The sequence below is a fragment of the Larus michahellis genome, chromosome 6 (assembly GCF_964199755.1).
Source record: "Larus michahellis chromosome 6, bLarMic1.1, whole genome shotgun sequence".
In the NCBI taxonomy this organism is placed as follows: domain Eukaryota; kingdom Metazoa; phylum Chordata; class Aves; order Charadriiformes; family Laridae; genus Larus; species Larus michahellis.
The window spans coordinates 63,001,926-63,021,652 of NC_133901.1; the positions used below are offsets into that span (position 1 = coordinate 63,001,926).

Below are 19,727 nucleotides of genomic sequence, written 5' to 3' on the forward strand. Positions count from 1 at the left end.
ACAGCTGCTTCGGCACAAATGGAGGAATCATGCCCTTTATACAAGCTTTTATGATTCCCATATGATACCATACAGTCAGAAATAGTAACATGTTTATAATTATTGTTATCTGTAAAATGGCAAAATATTTACCAACCTGGTAGGATGCTGGTTAAGATAATTAACTATTCTTTGGAGAAGCTCTTAAGACTGCTGAATACTAGGTCCTACAGGAGAGAGAAATATGTGATCTACTAACACTTGGTTAACACACGCCCATGTCATCACTCCTGCAGCCTTTACGGCTTCACCGGCCTCGGTAGCCAAAAGATAAAAGCAAGGCTGAATCGCTCAAAATCAATAATGGCTTTAGACAACACTTGGCAATGAAAAGTAATGTGTTCAGTATGTTGACGTCTTTTCCCTTAAAACAGCTAGTATTCCAGTTTTAACCTAAATATTTTTCATCTAGTACCACCCGTCTAACACGATGCATTACTGTATCTCCCATCATTTCACTGATGCCAATATGTGTTCATGCTCAATAAGCCTAGTCAGCAGGAATTTCCTTCATATTTCATTATGGAAATGCTTTTTTCTAACCATTTTATTTTCTAAACCAACTTCTATTTTTTTATTCTAGGTTTTAAAGTCACGAGGATATGTTGTAGATACCTAGACAAAATCCTCATGACAGAAAACCCGTGACCAATAAAGGTACCACAGCAAAAGCATACAAGAAGAAAATGTCATGAAATTCCAGATGTCAAAGATACCTCCTGCAGCAGCACCATTACAGCAATGTAATGAAGGATGTTTTCCGCATGTATTTAATACATTTCTGCTTTTAGTGGTGACAATTTAAGCTTAGCCAAATCAGAGGGCTTAGACTGGAATTCATGGCAACGATGCTAGACAGTTTCTCACAATGCACCCATTCGAGTGGCTTTGGGACATTATGGTTTTCACCTTTCATATCTTCATGCTGAAATACCATTGTGACTATTTCAGGTGTAACCAATGTGAGCTTTAAGATTAATTTAACAAAATAACCTTAATATGGTGTGGTCAGATGTAAACGCCAACCAATTCTAAAATGTTGTTAACGGGTTTTAATAATATCTTGCACTAGAGCTGGTAGGATATTTTTGCATGAAAGAACTGATAGCAAGTATTATATAAAGTTAGTCTTTATGTGAATTTTTGTTGTTCAGCTCTCATTTCATCCAAAAATATGAGTAATTTTGACCCAATCACTTGCTGATAAATGAAGATGTTAACAGGTTTTGCAACATATGCCCTGGCCTAGTGCATCTGGAGAGATTTTTGTCTGAGATGATGGAAGTTCATGCATGAAATGCATCTCTCCATGTCTCTGCAGCGATATTTCTGAAGAGACAAGCATTTCAGTTGCCTCTCTCAGAAATCTTTGGACAAATCTGGGAACGCAGAGTAACTTTTCTCTGTTCTCTTTACAGAGGCAGCATTGCACATACACATGACAAGATTTCCAGTAAGTTCAGCCATGCAGGGCAGTCTGCAGTAGAAGCGCATTAATAGATAATATAGATATAAATTCAAGTCTTGACCCTCGGACATTTGTTCCGCTGAACAGTCTGGTCTCAGGAGAGAAATCTCAGTGATGCTGAAGAGGCCTGCGACATATTTATTACTCATAAGAGCCATGGTGCAAGACTGGAAATTCACTTCCAACTCATTATGCATGTTTGGTTTCAGTTCTCTTAATGGCAGGCTCACATAGATACATACATTTTAACTATACAGCGGTGGGAGTAACAAAAATCTACAAGCATTCAGCATAAGTGTAACAGTAATATTCTGCAGTAGACACCTCTCCACAGCAACTGGGATGAGCTGGTAGCTGCTGCTGTGCCATATCTCAAACCAGCACTTTCCATGGAGAGGAGATAGGGCAGAATGAAGCCTATGAGGAGTTCTCACATTTTTACACCAGCATGTCTAAATGTTCGTAACAGGCCTTCAGAATTTCCATTTCAACCCCTGGATATGCATATTGGAAAGAATAAGATTCAAGATGCAAGGATCATAAAACGCAGCAAGAAAGAAATCTGTGCATGAACAAGAGGAAGGAAAAAGTAGGTTCACTATTCAGTGGAGATGGAAATCCACTGATGAATAATGCTGAGAAGGCTGAAGTGTTTTGTGTCTTTTCATTTTCTACAACTACCACAGAGAACTAACAATTCAGTGACTACTTTTGCTAATTCCTCAAATATCCTAGGGCAGTTTTTTCAGATTCTGGTCCTCTCTGTATACATGCTTTAAAATACTCTTTAAACTGTTTTTTTTTTTTTCTGTTTTCTGACTTAAGCTCCTACCATATAGTTAGAATTAATTTTGCTAAACTTCTGGACACAACTTTCAGATTCAAAGCTTTGAATGATTTTATTTTCTTATCATCTGCTATTTGATCTCTTTCCACGTTAAGTACTGAGCTTCTAACTTGCCTTTGTCTTTCCTTTACATTTTCATTACAGAATCTTTTCTTCTTGCTTTTTGTTTCAGTTTAGTCCTTCTGACTTTATTCCTGTATTCTTGCCCTTTATTCTCACCCTCAGATATGTCTCCTTGCTTCTACTTTTTACGCACATTTCATTTAGGTTTTCAAGTCACAAAGTGATCCTGATGCGGCTTTGTCAGTTATGGGGGGAGGGCATAAACACAGCTCACCGCAAATCAGAAGATTCAGGTTTTAGTCTTTTTAAGTATAACCCTACAAGAAATTTGATTATTAGAAACCAATAACCAGGAAAATCCAGTTGCTGATACGATAAGATATAACATGACTAGCAGATACTCAGGTGAGTGAAAACAGATTTGGTGCTAATCAGGTGGGAAAGTCTGAAACAGCAACACAGAAAACCATTGTGGGTTCTTAATCTAGAGGAGTTAACCATCTGGGACAATATTGCACATATCGTGACCACAATATTATAACCTCAGTTCTATCCTAAGGGGAGCTGTGATTCTCTCTCCCTGGCCGTGTGCGAGACCTGCAAGGTCTGCAGGGTAGCAGGTGTTGCTCTAGTTCACTCGGAAGGGATGATAATTTGGAGCTTTTTTGAAAAAAACATTAATAACACAAAACCGGAGTGGATTCATAGGTCTGAACAAGCTATACACGACTGCCACACTCTGCTTCTCTATCTGCTTTCTCTGTGCTTCCTACAACATAGGAAAATTGTCCTAAGTCCTGCTGAGTCCTGCTAATACTGAGAGATTACTGAGAGGCTAAGGAAAAGCTGAACGGGACTGAAGGGCAAACGTACTGGGTGAGTTTCATCCAGCTAAGCTCAGACATGTATATCTGTATCTCACTCTGGAAAGAAACATTCATTTCTAGGGCACAGTTCATCTGATCCCAAAGCAGATGCCTCAAACATTCAGATGCATTGCTCGTAACAGGCTCCGAAGGACCCTGCTTCTCTGCACTGAATACGAAATCAGTTTAAGGTGACTAGCCCAAATATAGACAAACCACTGACTTCTAATGATGGGCAGACTAAACTGCATCCCAGTTGCCAAGCCTTGACAGTACGGTACAAAGCAAATAAATGAAGAGTTTAGAGAGATGCACAGGACTGACATCAAGCCCTGAGATATTCGTAGTAACCCACTGGAACAGCTCAAGGAAGTCAAAGCCTGGACTTTGAAATACGAAACTATAAACAACTTCAGACTGATCATCAAAGGCTTTAATGAGCCCAGATCTATTCCAGCCGTACTTTGCAGCTGGGCTCCCATCTTCCCTGCAGGGTTGCTTCAGTCCTTGGAGTAGACATTATCCTCCCACTGAAGATCTCCAAGGATCTAGCTGTGATGGAGCTAATTATAGGTAATCTGCTGATGTGTGATTAAATATGCTCGCCAGCACAATTTGTGGGTTGCGTGGTATGCTCTGCTACGCCAAGCAAAAGGATCTGTCATTGAACAAGAATAAATACCAGCTCAGCCTGCAGATTAGTGATTTGAAGCACCTGTTGTGTGACAAAGACATACAAGCTGGGATGCCAGTTCAAACAAAGTCCCTTAAAGAAGGGATGCCTTGTCACGTACGTGTTAGGAAATACAATTATTCCTTAATCACAATTAAGGAATCATTTCTTAATATTTATTTTTTACTACAGACCAGAGGAGGAGTGGGTGGAACTGCTAATCCACCCACCGTGCTAGATGTGCTACAAATATAGTAAGAGACAATTCTTCCACTAAGGAGACTGGAAGGTAAAAATACAAGGCAGAGGCTGAAGGGCAGCCAAAGGCACAGGGTGATACTCCGTATCTGTGATCACACAGCTGGTCTGTGCCCAAGGACTGTTCTCTGTCCCCACAGCACTGCTTAAATACAGCTCAGAGTGACTGTGGAAATGAGAAAAGCCTCTAGAGACCGTAGAAAAAAGGTTGCACGGAATGATGTCTTTCATGCTGTCCTTAAGTTAACATTTAGCCAAAGATCTCAATCAGTGCAAGATTGCATCAGTTGCTGGCTACTCTTCTGTAAAACGGATGGCAGAACCTGCTTCTGAGTGACCGACCCTACCAGCACTGTCTGAGGACTGATAAAACCAGTAGTGGGATTTGATTATGAGTAACCTCAAACTGGATTAAAAAGCTTTTACTCTTTTTTCTGTAAAAAAGTTTTACAGAAACCATTGTGTAACCCACCAAGTGAGCCTTAAGAGAGGTCCAAGGCACCGCAGAAATCCCTACTGAACTGGACACACAGGCCTGGCAAGGGACTTTGTACTACACCAAAGTTCCCAGAGTGCCTCCAGTCTGAACACAAGAAGCTGCAAAAAAAAGGACTATCTTCTACAGAACAACACAAAGTGATTCTGTCTTCTAAACCTAACAAAAAGTAGCCATCACAAAACCAAACATACCTTAACTGCTGAACCCTGGTGGGAAAGTCGAGGTGAAATTACGTCCTCCCAAAGGTTTATGCCACTGTCAAAGACACACAGAGGTCAAAAAAACACAAGAGACCCCCAGAGAGCATAGTGAGTGTCAGAACAAAGTCCAAAATGTTCTGTTCGAGTAATCTCTTTGAAGTTGCCATCAAAAATGAAGCAGACAAATGAAAAAAAACAGCATTAAAGTGCTAGTAACAGAATATGAAAAATCCAAAGAAACTACACAAGACTTCTGATTCCCTATGCCAGGGCTAGCATGTAGCACGTACGTACTTGATTTATTCCTATCCACGGACTACTCAGTGTATTTATGTTTGGGATTGATCTATTGCACAATGCAATGAATAACGCAGTAATAACAGAGAATAAATCAGTTTCCTTGGCACCAGGATCTGGATAGTAATAACCTGCAAATAACACATGACTCATTGGCAATTCCCTTTCACATGCCAATTTAAAGGGAACAATATGGAAGTTCATTAAATTATGCCCATACAGTCAGCTATATCCTGTTCAGAGAAGCAGCTTATGTGGGTGCTGGCACCGAGGTATTTTGTCCACTAACCAGGGTCCCGAGCCAAAGATTATTAACCAAAAAGTAGTTACAAGAGAATGATGAACATGACATAAGTAAATCAGTATCTTTAGGCCATTACACCTATGACAAAACAACTGCTATCACGTAAAAGCAGAGCATAATCTATAAGCGAATTAACAGCCACCTATTTTACAGGTGGGAGAGAATTAGTTTTTTTCCAAAAGAAGGTGGTGGGCAATTTGTTTTGGAAACAATCCATGCCTTCAACATTAAGATCATAACACTTAAGCCACCGCCGTGGGTTGTTTGAGGAAGAACAGCAGAAGACATGCCACCACATCACAGGAGAAGTCTTGGTCTCCTTGACATTTGATGAAGAAATGTCTCAGTTCTGAGCCTTGCTTTTTACCCCTGTTTGGGTTTGTAAAAACAACACAGGGAGTAGAAATTCAGCACAGGGGAGGCAGGTGGTGGACACAACACACTTCCAAACACTGCATAGTTAATTACAGCCCTGGAGTCACACTCAATTGATAGTGTGGGCCAAATATATTCTGGTGGTTTTTAATTGCTTGTTGCTATATTAATATTACTTTTACAGTGATTAGAAAAGATGTGACTCAGAAATGAGCCACGACAGGAATGACAAACATTTCAAACTGGAAAGAAATGCACTGGGCTTTCCTGCTGCAGAGGCACCAGGTGGTAAGGCAGTGAAAATGAAAGGGAATCTTATAGCAGATAAAATAATTTACTTAGCTCATGCATGTTATTAAAAATCTGTTAGATATGAGTAGCATAGAGTTTTGTGGGGAACAAAACTGATGAAGTTGGGTCCACCGTGCAAGTGTTTCAGAAAGACCAGACCCTTCCTAGAGGTGATTCACATGTCTGCAGGTGGGTGTTTGGCTAATGGGTGTACTTACACCCACAACTGAACACACCCATGCCAGCAGGCATGCACCTCTGTCCGTACTCAGGATAACATATCTACACAGCATCATACACACACTGAAGACGACCTCACGCCCCTCCATGGTAATTTTCTGGTCTGTGCTAAGAGCGCATCCTCCCACTGCTTCGTGCTAATTTGGCCTCACAGCTTATTTCTTTTTTCTCATTCACCTATCTGCTTGCATTTCTTTTGCCTTTCAATGTTTTTCAAAAACAAATGAATGCTATGCAAAAGCTGTGTTATTGCAATGTTTACCCAGCAAGGTCAGGAAGATGGCAAAAGCTATCTGGCATACAAAGATGGGGGAGAAGCGCAAACAAGAGCAGTCATGCCAGACACTTTCAGAAGCATAGCCAAATGCAGGGTCAGGGAGACCAGAACAGTCAAAATCAGTCAAAATGTCCCGTCCTGAACACTGCAGTAGGACTCCAGGGATACTCATGTAAATCATCACCAATATCCAAGAGACTAAAAATATGTTTAAATTTTCCCTCGCACTGTGTAAGAAAAAAGTTTTCACATCAGAAGCATCAAATTTCCTAGTAGAAGCCTTTGGCCACAAAACATTATCAAGATCTCCTACAGGTATCTCTCACTTCAAGGCAGAAATAAAAGCAGGATGCAGAGGCTGACTATTCTCCCGCCCCCTACCAGCTGCTAGTTGGCTATTTAGAAACTCATTAACTTCCTCAAGAGACCTTGGCCCTAATTAGTGCCTGGACTGATCAGCCTGCCCCTTTCTCCTTCACCTCTGCCTCTCAGGGCCTTCCACAATGATTAATGGAAGCCATGCTCCTTTTGTACAAGTTAAAAAAAAACAGAATTTCTTGAGCTATCAGGATCTGCATACAACTTCAATTCAGTTCTGCCTTGGAGCTTACCAGACCACTCCAGAATTATCCAGTTTGCTTCAACACCCTAATTCTTCATGTGTACATGTATCATTCTTAAATTCTTCTCTAAACCAAGCTCTGTAGTTTCCTTTTCTTTGCCTTTTGTACAACAGAATCTGTTTTAACTGCAACTGAAGTGTCACCGGGGCCATTCAGCCAACTGCAATGTTGATGCCAATCCTGCAGTCTTTTTAACACTGTCAGTGAGAAGGAAATGAGCAAAAAATGGATTAATTCCACCTTCCAAAACTATAATGTATTTTATATGTAGATATGTAGCTATACGCTCCATAATGGTGACAAAAACCCCATATCAATATAATAGAAAACCAAGAGGACTCCTCACTTCAATTTCTGTCTAAATGGATGCAGTTAACAATGTTAAGTCCAATAAATATGTGAACTGAAAGATAAACAAAATGTAGAAGGCAAAATGAGGAAAGTTATGATTGCAAAGCACAAGCAAAGTCTTACTCACACTTACACAGTTTAATGCATGTGGCCAGCTTATGCAAAATGTTTTTTATTTTCTGAATTTCTTCCAATTTCTCAGAAATTCGTGTCTGCACCTGAAACAAAAAGCTCCCATGCCCTGAAACCGGTCTTTTTGGATGACTGGACATGGGTTCCACTGCTGCACAGCCACAGGTGCACTCATCGTGCAGCTAAAACCATCCTCTTCCCAGGTAACTGTCATAGTCCTTATTCACCAAAATAAGGGGAAGTATTGTCCTTGCATGTGGACTATTAAAATAGTCAGTCCAAGGGCTATAAAGTAGTAATACTACCCTAACACCTCTCTAATTAATATAATTACTGTAAATGCCACCTAAAGACTCTTATCTTATTTTGGATATAACACAGATCTTCCATTGGCATTACAGGAAGGCAAACTGAAGCCATCATAATTCATTATCATAATTACATATTAATGATAACCCTAGATTTTTTTTCCAAAACAATGTTTGAAAAACATCATCACTATAACAACAGAAATCCTAGCAGGAGTGAGGATAGTGATCTCCTGAAGGGTATCCTCCCTGTAGCAATTAAACGAAATTGTAACCAAGAGATTTCTCAGTTCAAAGACAGTCTCGTGAAAACAATAAAATATTTTAACGAAACCTGATGCCATGACACCCAAGGAAATTCTTAACATTATATCTAAGAGAGGCACGAGGCTACAAGGCCCATTTAAAATAATAACAGTCAGTAACCTGTTAAATATGTTCCTGTTCTGGCATCCTTACCTTGAGTAGTCACTTATTTACCCAGCTTGAGCTGCAGGTATGGTCAAACCACTGATTAAATATTTCCTGAATTCTGTCGCTGTTTTCCTTAGGATTCCATCTGTATATACCCAAACCACACTTGCCTGTTTTCTGCTTTCTCACATTCTCATACACCAATTTCCAATTCCGTATTAACTGTCCTTTCTATTTCAAACACAATTTCCCTCATACACTCAGGCCTCTTCAATTTCTTAAAGACCAGTCTTTAAAAAGAAAGAAACTGAATAAGCAGGCGTTTCCTTCCACCCTTCCTAAGTAAAAATTTCAGTCTCTATAATTCCTGGGAGAAAAGAGTTCTGCTTCAGTGAATTCCAGGGAACAGAAAACTTTCCCAAACAAGAAGTGCTTCCGGCTTTGTAAGCACCACTGATCCAATTTCAGAATTTCCATCCTGAAGAACATTTCTACATTCATTCTCTGCACAACTTGGACGAAAAGTTGAAATAATGGACTCTACAGAAATATTGATATACCCTACAGATATACTCATCTGATGGAACAGAGCATTATCTCCTTACCAGTTCTCATTTTTAAGTAACTTAAGGGCAACAGTTCATCTTCAGACTGAACACCGCTTTTCCAAATGGCCCTGTCTGTCAGTATCCTCAGGGCAATGAATTTAAATTGCCCTCAGAAATGATGGAGGCTCCCTGTACTTGCAGGATGAAGACCAATCTGAAGAATACGTGGTGGGCTCAACGGCCCCGTTGTAAAGTAGTCTCACTGCAGGCAAAGTAGCTTCATTGGAAAAGGTACTTTGTGAAAGAGAGGAGTTATTTTTAAAAAAAGCTGTTCTGCCTGAAACTCAAAGTGTAACGGATTTATTTGGCAAATATAGATTGAGAAGCTTCCAGTGCTGAATAATAATGGCAAGAGGACCATCAGTTCTGCAATCATGAAAATCACTAGATTTAGATTCCTAAATAACTTCTTTTTAGAATATGAATTAGCCATCTAAATCACTTAGCTCAAAAAAATTTTAAAGGTATTTAGGTGCCAAGTCCCCCTCGAGTTAAGATATTTGACCATAAACAGGAAGATTTGGATAGAATAGCTACGGAATTTGAAAAAAAAAACATTTCAAAATGAGAGCATACTGGCCAAGCAGCAAAAGATGTTACCATCACAACAGTCAAACACATAAATAAATCATCAGCATGACTGATCTCAGTGGCCTTTAATCCCAATGTCTCTTTTCCCAGGCCATCTAGGACACTTTGTCCAGCATGTTAAATCTAAAAGATAATAACTACTGCAGATAATACGGCTACCTACAGCATTTAGATACAAATATCAGGGCATGTCCCTGCACCAGAACTACATTGTCCACTAGTCAGGATGCCCCCAACTTTGGCATGGATGGATAAATAAGAGATAAGAGGACAAGAGGAGCTACCCCTTCTTTTGTGATCTGTGTAAAACAGATGCATCGGGGTCCAAGCATCGGGGAAGGCTGGGGAGGTCCCCTTGCACATTGAGCCACAGAAACCTCCCTGAAGAAGGCAGAGCAATGAAATATCAAGGTACAGTTTCCCTCTTTCTCCTTTGAGCTTCTGGGGCCTCTGACAAGCAAAACTCAGGCTGTACCTGGCCTCCTCACTTCACTTCAAGAGACTGTAGTTAGACTGAGACTAAAGGGTCCAGGCTGGCTATGACTGCGCAATAAGAACAAGCAGCACAAGAGCCTTTATTTCATTCTCTTTAGATGGTAATGATTAAAGTAGCTGCTAAAGTGCAAAACCATGCATGAATAACCTGGGATCATAGTAACAGCCAAGGTACCATGTTAGCTGAGCACCATCAACTGCCAACAACAGCTAGTCTCCCTGCCCGCAGAGCCTTTCCTGGCTGATGGCATTCTCCCGCTGAGAGGAACAGAGGGAGAAGAGCAAGGAGGGAACCACCACTGAAACCCTGCACAAAGTGAGGGAGTGCTGGAAGGAAAGATTTACAAACGAAGTCTCACTCACAAGCATATTTAAGTAGCATGGGCAAAGTCATGAAGTGAAGGAGACGGTACGAGCACCGGTGTTTGCTGAGCTCAATGAAAGTTGTAACTGAACAGAAGGGTGGTGGGAGAGGAAACAGTAAAGGAGGTGTGAAGATGAGAAGCCAGCCCACAATACCAGAAGGTGGCATTATGTAGTAACAGCTGCAGACAATGTGGTTTTAGTGGCATATTGGACAAACAGTAAGGGTTGCAACTACAGGAGGAAAATGAAGATTAGAAAGAGGAGAAATGAGCTGGCATAGGGATCAGCAATGCTGGTAGAAAAGGAGACTGAAAGGTTTGAGGTCACTCTGCAACTGGAGATCTCAATTGAGTTGATTCCTGACAGGAGCTGAAGGAGGAAGGGAACAGGTGGCATTTGTTGTCCTGGAGAGGAACGTCTTTCCAAACTACTTGTTACTGGCCACAAGATTAAGGCTTGGAAAAGAAGTCAAAAATGTCTGAACTTATTTCACTCACATCTGCTATTCCTAAGAGACGTAAGCTCTGATCTAGTCTATTTAAATTTACCTGATAATAAATTATCTACATTATTGGTTAATGAATCTATCCCCAAAGAAATTATTTCAAGGAGATTATGTTTGCCTTCATATCATTGCTTGCTTGCCACATTGAAACAGCAACACTGAATAATAATTATTACAGATAATGCAAACAATCAGAACAGGCCAATGAAAGGTCCAGGAGGTGCGGCAGCACTCAGAGGAGGGTGAGATGTCTTCACCAGATTTCATATGAGTTTGTAAGTCACTTTGTGAGTCGCTGTGTCACGTGTTTTCTGTTGATAGTACACCACTAACACCATCTCCTGGCCAGTTGGTGTCTGAAGTCAAATCTTTATAAAGGTTTCTGAAAGCCTGGAATGAAAGGTATTGCAAACCTAGCAAATAGTATTTTTTCCATATCTCATATATGTTCATATTCATTGACTTTACATATGCCAAAATAATACCAAAAGAAACTCCACAGAATGAGATGTACGGTGCAGGCATTTCAACTAGATTTTTTTTTTCCAGAGTGTTTCCAGCAAAGTGTATCAGAATAGTCTAAAATCAGATCATGTTTTCAGAACGGACCATTGATTTGCATGTACTTTGTTTTGAGAAACCCACTGAGAAAACCAAAACTGAAATTAAGGAGAAGCCTGTGAAAATAGACCCTTTTCCAGTGTTTCAAGTTCCGCTCTTTAAACCTTACAGACTTTCTGAAACATCGCTAATATATTTTCACCACCTATTGCTATCAAAGATTCAGTATTTCCTGATCTTTTTATGCATTTTTTTTAGATATCAAGACCATCCAGAGCTGCAAAGGATAACTCTTCAACTTTAGGTGCTTTTGGTACAGCCAAACAGTCAAAAGACCAAGGTCTGTCCAGTTAGCACTTACTGAATGTATCCAGCTGTTTTCAAGCATTAAGACAGGGCTTTGACTTCTTGATCTTTCAAAATGTATCCAGCTGTTTTCAAGCATTAAGACAGGGCTTTGACTTCTTGATCTTTCAAAATCTTAAGTATCTGTAGAAGTCCAACATAGCATGTTAAGGAGTTACCCTAGAAATTGCTCAGAGGTTATTGTTCATATATATCAATTGACCCAGGCACATTTCATTTCAAATGCATTTAAGAACTGACACAACTCAAGGAAAACACCTTCGTAGCTTTGGCTTTAGAGGCCGTATTTCCAGAAAAATCAACAGAATCAGTAACTTGTATTTTTGCCTTTAAACTAATTCAGGAACATAGCATCAACTTCTAATTTTAGCTAATCCCAGAATAAACAAACAGCAGCCAAGCCTCCTGCGTCATTACCAGCATAATCAATCTAGAGTCTTCAGCACAGTCTGTCCTAGAGAATTCAGTACTTGGAGCTACACTGGGTTTCTGATGAGAGAAACCGTATGAATCCCTTGGAAGGTAATCAGATTATTGTACTCCTGAGGGATTTTCATAGGAGAAGGTAACTGCTGTGTCATACTTTCTGGAATAGCTTGTAAGAAATATTATATGAATGTCTCTGGTGTATTATAATTGCAGAAGTTTTGCAGATGACCACAATGCTCTGTTCAGCCAGTTTAGATCGAAATGATCGCTTTCTGCAGAGTGCATACTTCATCCAATCATGTTGCTGTAAGCCACAACAGAGACAGAAATAGTCATTTTAAATGCTAGCAGATAGTACTTATGATCATCATACAAGGTGGTCGAACTGATTTTGAGTGAATTGGTGCCACAACAGCTACAGCCCACCAGAAGAAAAAAGTGCCAACTTTCTCAAACTTGGCTACCAGAGAAAGCCTGTGAACATCTGAAGAGCTGTATATGGGCAGTAACACAGCCATCTCTTGCATTTGGTGTTTCAGTAATTCTCCAAGAAATCCTATCTTCAAACAGCCAATTAAAAAAGGAAGATCTGGTTTTTATTTGCGATCAGTTGACTCACAAAGCAACAAGTTTAGGAATATCTAATTGAGAAAGCCTCTAGACTTCATTGCTCTGCTTCATCCCACTACGTGGAGCCTGTAACATCTCTCTACTACTGTAAAACATGGTGAATGGAAAGAACCATCTCAATGTATATCATTATTAGTGTGTTGGTGCAATTTGAAGAAAACTATATCCTTTAATTGATCTGAAATTTGGTCTGTTATCTATGGGAAGTCTCAGAAAGTGACCTCTTTGGAGGCTGAATGCACTAGAGGCTGTCTTGACAAAGTGGGAAGAAAAACTGTTTATGGCATCAGAAGAGGAAAATCCCCTGAGACACTCAACTGGTGGTGGATTGTGAGTCATCAAGTCATTGCTAATAAACCATAAGGCCCAGCATGAATGGTAAACTGACAAGCAGGGGGAGTTCAGTACTTTAGGTAGTAAAATAGCCTCTGAGATAAACGGGAGTCCTCTGTTCCAGAAGACATGGCCTGACAGTCATCCTGCAGCTTCCCATAAAGCTTTTCTTATTCACAGGACAGACCCATCCAAAGTTTTCTTGGGTAGCTTCTCCTCCAAGCTGCTTATTGTTTCAATGACACAAGGGAAATAAGAGCAGTACGGCCAGCTCAAGAGCCCTGCGCTGGGCTTTGCCTTTCTGTGGCTCAGTTCCATTATCTGCAAAACAGAGATAACGGAACTAAGATCGTGATAAGCATTATTATGATCACTTTACAAGCACAGCACAAGCTAATTAATACAGTTAAGTTTGATACAAGTAGCTCTCAAAGCCACGTAATTCTTTATAACAAACAGATCCCTTTCAGAGCAAGGGAGACTGTCTCCAAGCATGATGTTATCAGCCTGCTGAAAAATCACAAACTTTTAAAAATGGGGACAACACTAGTATAATGGATAGAGTGTGCTAAGAGAAGTAGGTCTAAGAATGAACCAGCAGGATTATGTAGCTCGAGAAACCAGAACTGTGATTTTGATCAGCAGCTGCTATTGATAGAAGTGCAGAGGGCTGCGCTCAATTTGAGAGGGCAGCGCTACAGATACTGAAAGATTATTTCATAGGGAAAAACGACTGGATCTTAATTCTTCAAAGGATAGGAATTATGGTGAGCATTTCTAGAACCTGATTTTTACCAGTCCTTCATGTGTGCAATCCCGTCCGGATCCCAGAAATTTACAATTCAGCTGGCTCAGACCACCGGGTAACCAGGGAGCTGGAGAGAGGTTCTGCAGCTCAGCCAAGAGTAGAGGTGTTACAGAGGGAGCAGGAGTACTCTGGCCTCCCAGCACAGTACAGATTGAAAATCTGAGGAAAGGTTTCTAGGCTTGGGAATGTGAATGGATAGATGCACTTCCAAGCTAGATGGCAATCAAGTCCTTTACTATAATTCTGTGTTACTCCTGCTTCTGAAATTTCTGTATCGGTTTGCCTTTGCATTTTTCTTTGCTTTGTTTTTTTATTACTTAACCATATTTTTAAAATAAGCAGCATACATTTAGTTCCTCAGCAGTCAATGGAACTGCCACTGAGGGAGACCAGAGGAGAAATTTGCCTTTAATATATTTTTAATGCTTCACTGCACTGCAGTCCTTTTTTTGTCAGCTCTTCTGTAGCAAAGCATGTTCGCTGGGTGAGCAGCATTATTTATGGCCAACACATCATGGCCAGGAATGAGGCAGAAGATCAGACAGCTGCTACACACTCTCTCAAAGTTGTAGTGACAAACCCCAACCCAAGCTGAAAAACATCATATTGCTGCAACCTTCCCAGCACTAGTGGGATAACATCCAGAAAAGAGAGCATTACTGGAGCAAGAGCAATGGTTACTGTGTCAGAGCCAGCTGCCAACCTGAGAAGATTAAACTAATGAATGACACAAAGAGTCCATTCTACCTTGTTCCTCACCTTCCTCTTAAAATCCTTCCCCCCAGCCCCACGCTGCCAAGAGATCAAGACCTGTTGTTGAGATAACAAGAACTAAAAGGTTTACAAGGTGTTATACAGGACCGCATGGTTGAGATCCAAAAAAGCACTTAGGCACCTCAGAAGCCATTTAGACCTCATCCAGGGGATTCTAGAATGCTACTCCCCAACAACATCATTCTGCTACAAAACACTTTAACCACGTATTCTCAACAGAAAATGCCTACAGTTCTGCTATGGCCCATACCAAGTGGGACAGCAGCACTGATTACAGCTGAGCCCAGCAGCCACAGCCACGCTCTCTCCAAAGCACAGCTGGAGGAGACAGGCCTGGTGGTCATAGCCTTTGCCCAGGACTATGGGAGATCCGATGCAATTCTTCTTGCCCGTAAAGTTCAAAGCTATCTTTCCCCAGAAGTGGTCTCACTTCTACCTAGAAGCTAGCCTTGGGCGTTCAATGAACAATTTGAGGGCTCTGTACCGACTGGAGCAGGCTCAGGCACGTGTGCCGCAGAGCGTGCCAGCATGCTTAGACTTCCAAGGCAAAAAACCATGAATATCAAGCCCAGAGCAGTGTGCCTGCTTGGTCTCAATTCAGATGCCCCCTCCACAGACATCCACTGCCATTTAAGATATCCTTGAGTATCCTGCCTGGCATCCAGATCCCATTCCAAAAGTGCTCGGGTCTCCTAGAGATCCTGTGTCACAGCTGCAGATATCTTGGCCACCTTACAGCACCTGTTAATGCAATACATGCCTCGTTTAGGCAAATGAGTCAAGTGCCTGGCAAGTTTAGGCATCTTCAAAAGGTGGCAGTCCAAGGATGGTTGTGGTCTCACGTGACCAGTGTGTCATCAGTTCTGGTCTCGCATGACCTGTTTTACATGTCTCGTGCTTTTATTAAATCAAGTCCCATGCCTTTATTAAATCAGGCCCCAAATCCTTATCCTGCAGAACTAGCTAGCTCCAAGATAGACCATAAAAAAATACGCCAAAGAGAACACTTACCCGCACAAAAGCTTCAAGGAAACTCAGCTGGAAACCGATGCTTTATTCCAACAGTAGCAAACTCCAGGCAGAGTTTTGCTGGAGAAGCTTCCAAAGAATAATACTCTGAATATGCTGGCAAAGCTAAACAGCAACAGGATGAGGCATTCAAATGAGCAGGAAATATGATGATTTACTTCAGCCACAATTCTGTGCTCGGCAAGATTTGGTGTTGTAAATGTCTGTGTGAGTGCCTGGGACAGAAGAAATGTTAAGGGAATGCTTCTTCAGCGGAGCAGCTGTGCTCACCCACACCCCAGGGAGTGCATGTACCAACAGCAGCACTGTCTCGCTACGCGTATGGCTGCAGGTGATTGCTGAAAAATTATGATTCAGTGTTGCGTAGTTACACAGACGGACAGGTGATGCATAAGGAAGTTTAGAGCAGAAGACTGTTTCTTCTGGTGGCCCGAACCTCCATCTCTGATTTTTATGTGATTCTCTCTTCCACAAACACGATTTCCTCTAATTTCCCCTGCTTCTGATTTGTTTTGTGCAGTTATTGAAGAATGGCAGCCACCTGAGGACCAAAGTGCAGGGTATCTGTGGGTCCCACGTGCTCTGTTACATACCTGCACGGTTCTATCCTCTGCTCACAAGGCTGAAACATCATAGAATCATAAAATCATGGAATCATTTGGGTTAGAAAAGACCTTTAAGTTCGCATCCGACCGTAAAGCCAACAGTGACAAGTCCACCATTAAACCTTGTCCCTAAGTGCTACATCTACACGTCTTTTAAATACCTCCAGGGATGGTGACTCGATCAGGTGCTGAAGTGACCAACCACGTGCTATGAGTAACTAAGTATTGGAAAGATATTTAGCCTATTAAAGGCAAAACAATGCTGAAATCCATTAGGTATTTATGACTCGAGGCAATGAGTCTATGCAGCACAACTCACTGTAGACTTAGGATCCGGGATGAATTTGACTGCACCAACACAGTGCCGCATTTCCAACAGGACCCATTAACTCAGATCAGGCCAAATAGAAATGCAGTTACCATGCTTCCAGACCCAGCATGGATATCTCCACACCTGTGGGAAAAATACACACCTCATCGCAGACAAAACTGAGTATGCCAGGTTTTGGTGTGTGGCTGGGAACACCATCATCAATACATTGCAGCCTCTAGGCGAGTGTCACCAGATCTCACTCCTCCTGGAATCAGCTAGCTGTCCCCGTTGACCCTCATTACCCCATAAACTCCTTCCATATAGCTCAGGGGCTCTTCAGGTTTATTGTCTTATCCAAAACAATGAAAACTGGATGTCACAATATCCCTTGCAGTTTCAAACAGCAGAACCTAGTTTTCTTCATGTAAGAACCAGACAGTGGATATTCGCACAGCTTTCCATCACAATGCAAGGAACAAAGCTGGAGAGACAAGCTGCCCTTGTGGGTGAAATTCACAATAAGGCCTTCATTTGCTCTTTCTTGAAATCTTTGCAGATACTTAGATTGCTGAGATTATTCAATGGGCTTGGAAAGAGTCAGGGAAATGCAACAAACCTCAATGGTCTGCTTTGCAATTTAATGGCTTTCCTTTTTCTATGTGTGCAATTACTGAGCGAAACCTAACCCTTCCCCAAGCCTTCACCTTTGATCAGAGCACGGATCAAATGCTGTTTGGCTTAGGTACGTTTTGTGCTTGTTTCTTATGCAAATGCAACCTACTATACACCAGCTGGCACTTTTGCCAAATTTGTTTCATGGATTTCACTCCGTTTTCTACCTTTCACCTAAAAAGGGGTATTATGTACATGGAGATTACTTTTCTGTGAGAAGATAGTGAGAGATTTATTTTCTCTCAAAAATTATGGGACGAGATCCATCTTGGAGTAATTCCACTGAAACCTGTAGCCTTACACCGATGATTATTTAATCACATTATTTGCTAAAAATCACCAGAACAAAGCTCATCTGTGTTTCAAGTGCTTTGTTAACGTTACGGCAAGGTATAACCACTTACTTCATTTTTAGCAACTCATTTACACTATGCCTCATCAAGGTTAGCCAAATATCTTATGTTCCAAATCAGCCCTGTGTGGGCAGACCTGAGAGACCAAATCCAAGCCCAAGCCCAGGGCTAAATCTGATTCCTTGAGCTTGAAGAATTGGTTTGTACAAGGTGGTGAGGCCTTTCTCATGCCCAAAGTCACAAGCTTTCTCCTGCAATCCCTTCCCGTGTTTGTGGGCTGTATATACTTGACAACAGTGTGGCTTATAAGGTCTCACCAGTCCCTGGATTCAGGTTCCAGACCAAATACACACTCACACACACAGAAAGACAAACATAAGTGAATGTTTACTCAGTCTCTATTCAGTCAGAGTTGGGCTTTGGAAATCAAATTTGGGCCTCAGTGCCTGCAGAAGGATTTGGGGTAAGGATGTAAGACAGACACCTGGAGTTAAATCTTCCTTATTTTAGGATTTCTGATGAGGATAATCCCTAGTTAGGTCCCATCAAATCATTTATGAGCTTTGGTTCTTGTTCAGTGGATTATTCTTTTATTCAATTAAAGAATAATCCTCACCAATGGATTTTATCCATGTGTACATCTTTAAGTAATCTCATTTGAATCAGAATGTGATGGCTTGCAGGATTTGTCTCACAAGACTAGTGGGAGCAGCCTATTTCATGTGCTCTGTATTGCGATCCTTACAAAGCTCCAGGTCTAGCTTCAGGTTTATTTTTTAAACTAAGCACAGAACTTTGTAGGCTTTTTAACCCTTCTTTAGAGCTTTGGATCAGTTTGCAAGAAGCAATAGTCACCCTAATTATTTATAAACAGTTTCATATCATTGTAGATTCACCCTCACGCCATCATCGCTGTGTGAGAGCTGGGATCCCTTACAACGCACGCTGTAGTCGTGGCCGTGCTTCGCTAATGCCGTCTGGCTTGAGGCACTCCTTGTAGTCTGGATTTAGAGCAGCAAATGTTCTCCTGGAGGTGCGCCCATAAATCTCACCCACAGGAGAGCTGCAAACTCATTGCCCAGAATCTCAGGTTAAGTTTGGGGCCACTGTGCTCTTCATCCCACTCCCTCCTCCCTCAAAAACTCCAGACTAATGACAACTGGAACAGCTTCCCTACTGCATAATCCCATATGCCAAAAGTTGCTTGAGAGAGGGCAGACCTGCACCATACCCCTGCCACGGATGGGACAGAATGAGGCTCTGTCCACTGGGATAACTCCATAGAAGGAGACACCAAAATCATCTCTGAGAAGCCCCGCAGGACTGGGTCCCACAGGCAAGGCCAGTGAGGTCCTCTGTCTTTTGGGTTTTTTTGACTCAAGCCAGAGATCAGAGCACACGTAACTCAACAGCACTTGGATCTGGGTGGACACGCGCATGCCCAAAGCGGGGGTCACGCCAGCTGACATGGCAAGACTGTTTATGGCCCCTGTTTTTTATGCAGGCTTGTAAAACAGCAGCAGCATACCCAAGTCCTTTTTCTGGGCCTATCACTAAAAGGTAACACAAACAGGATGTAACAGGTCACCAGAAAATTTTACCAGCTGACCAAGACTGTCACAAGGCAACCACATGACCGATGGTCACATGAAGAGCAAATTTCAGTTTTCTGTGCAATGGTCAATTTTACCCATTCTATAGTGTAATATTTAATGTGTACTGCATCGTCTTATACACACGTAGTATTATACATTATTATTATAT

The 19,727-nt window shown here is 41.4% G+C and overlaps 1 protein-coding gene across 1 annotated transcript in view; it reads right to left on the bottom strand.

Moving 5' to 3' along the window:
* The window catches only part of GPAM (glycerol-3-phosphate acyltransferase, mitochondrial), a 93,611-nt gene that overhangs the window by 46,824 nt on the left and 27,060 nt on the right, over positions 1–19,727 (bottom strand). The gene's annotated exons all lie outside the window — the stretch shown is intronic.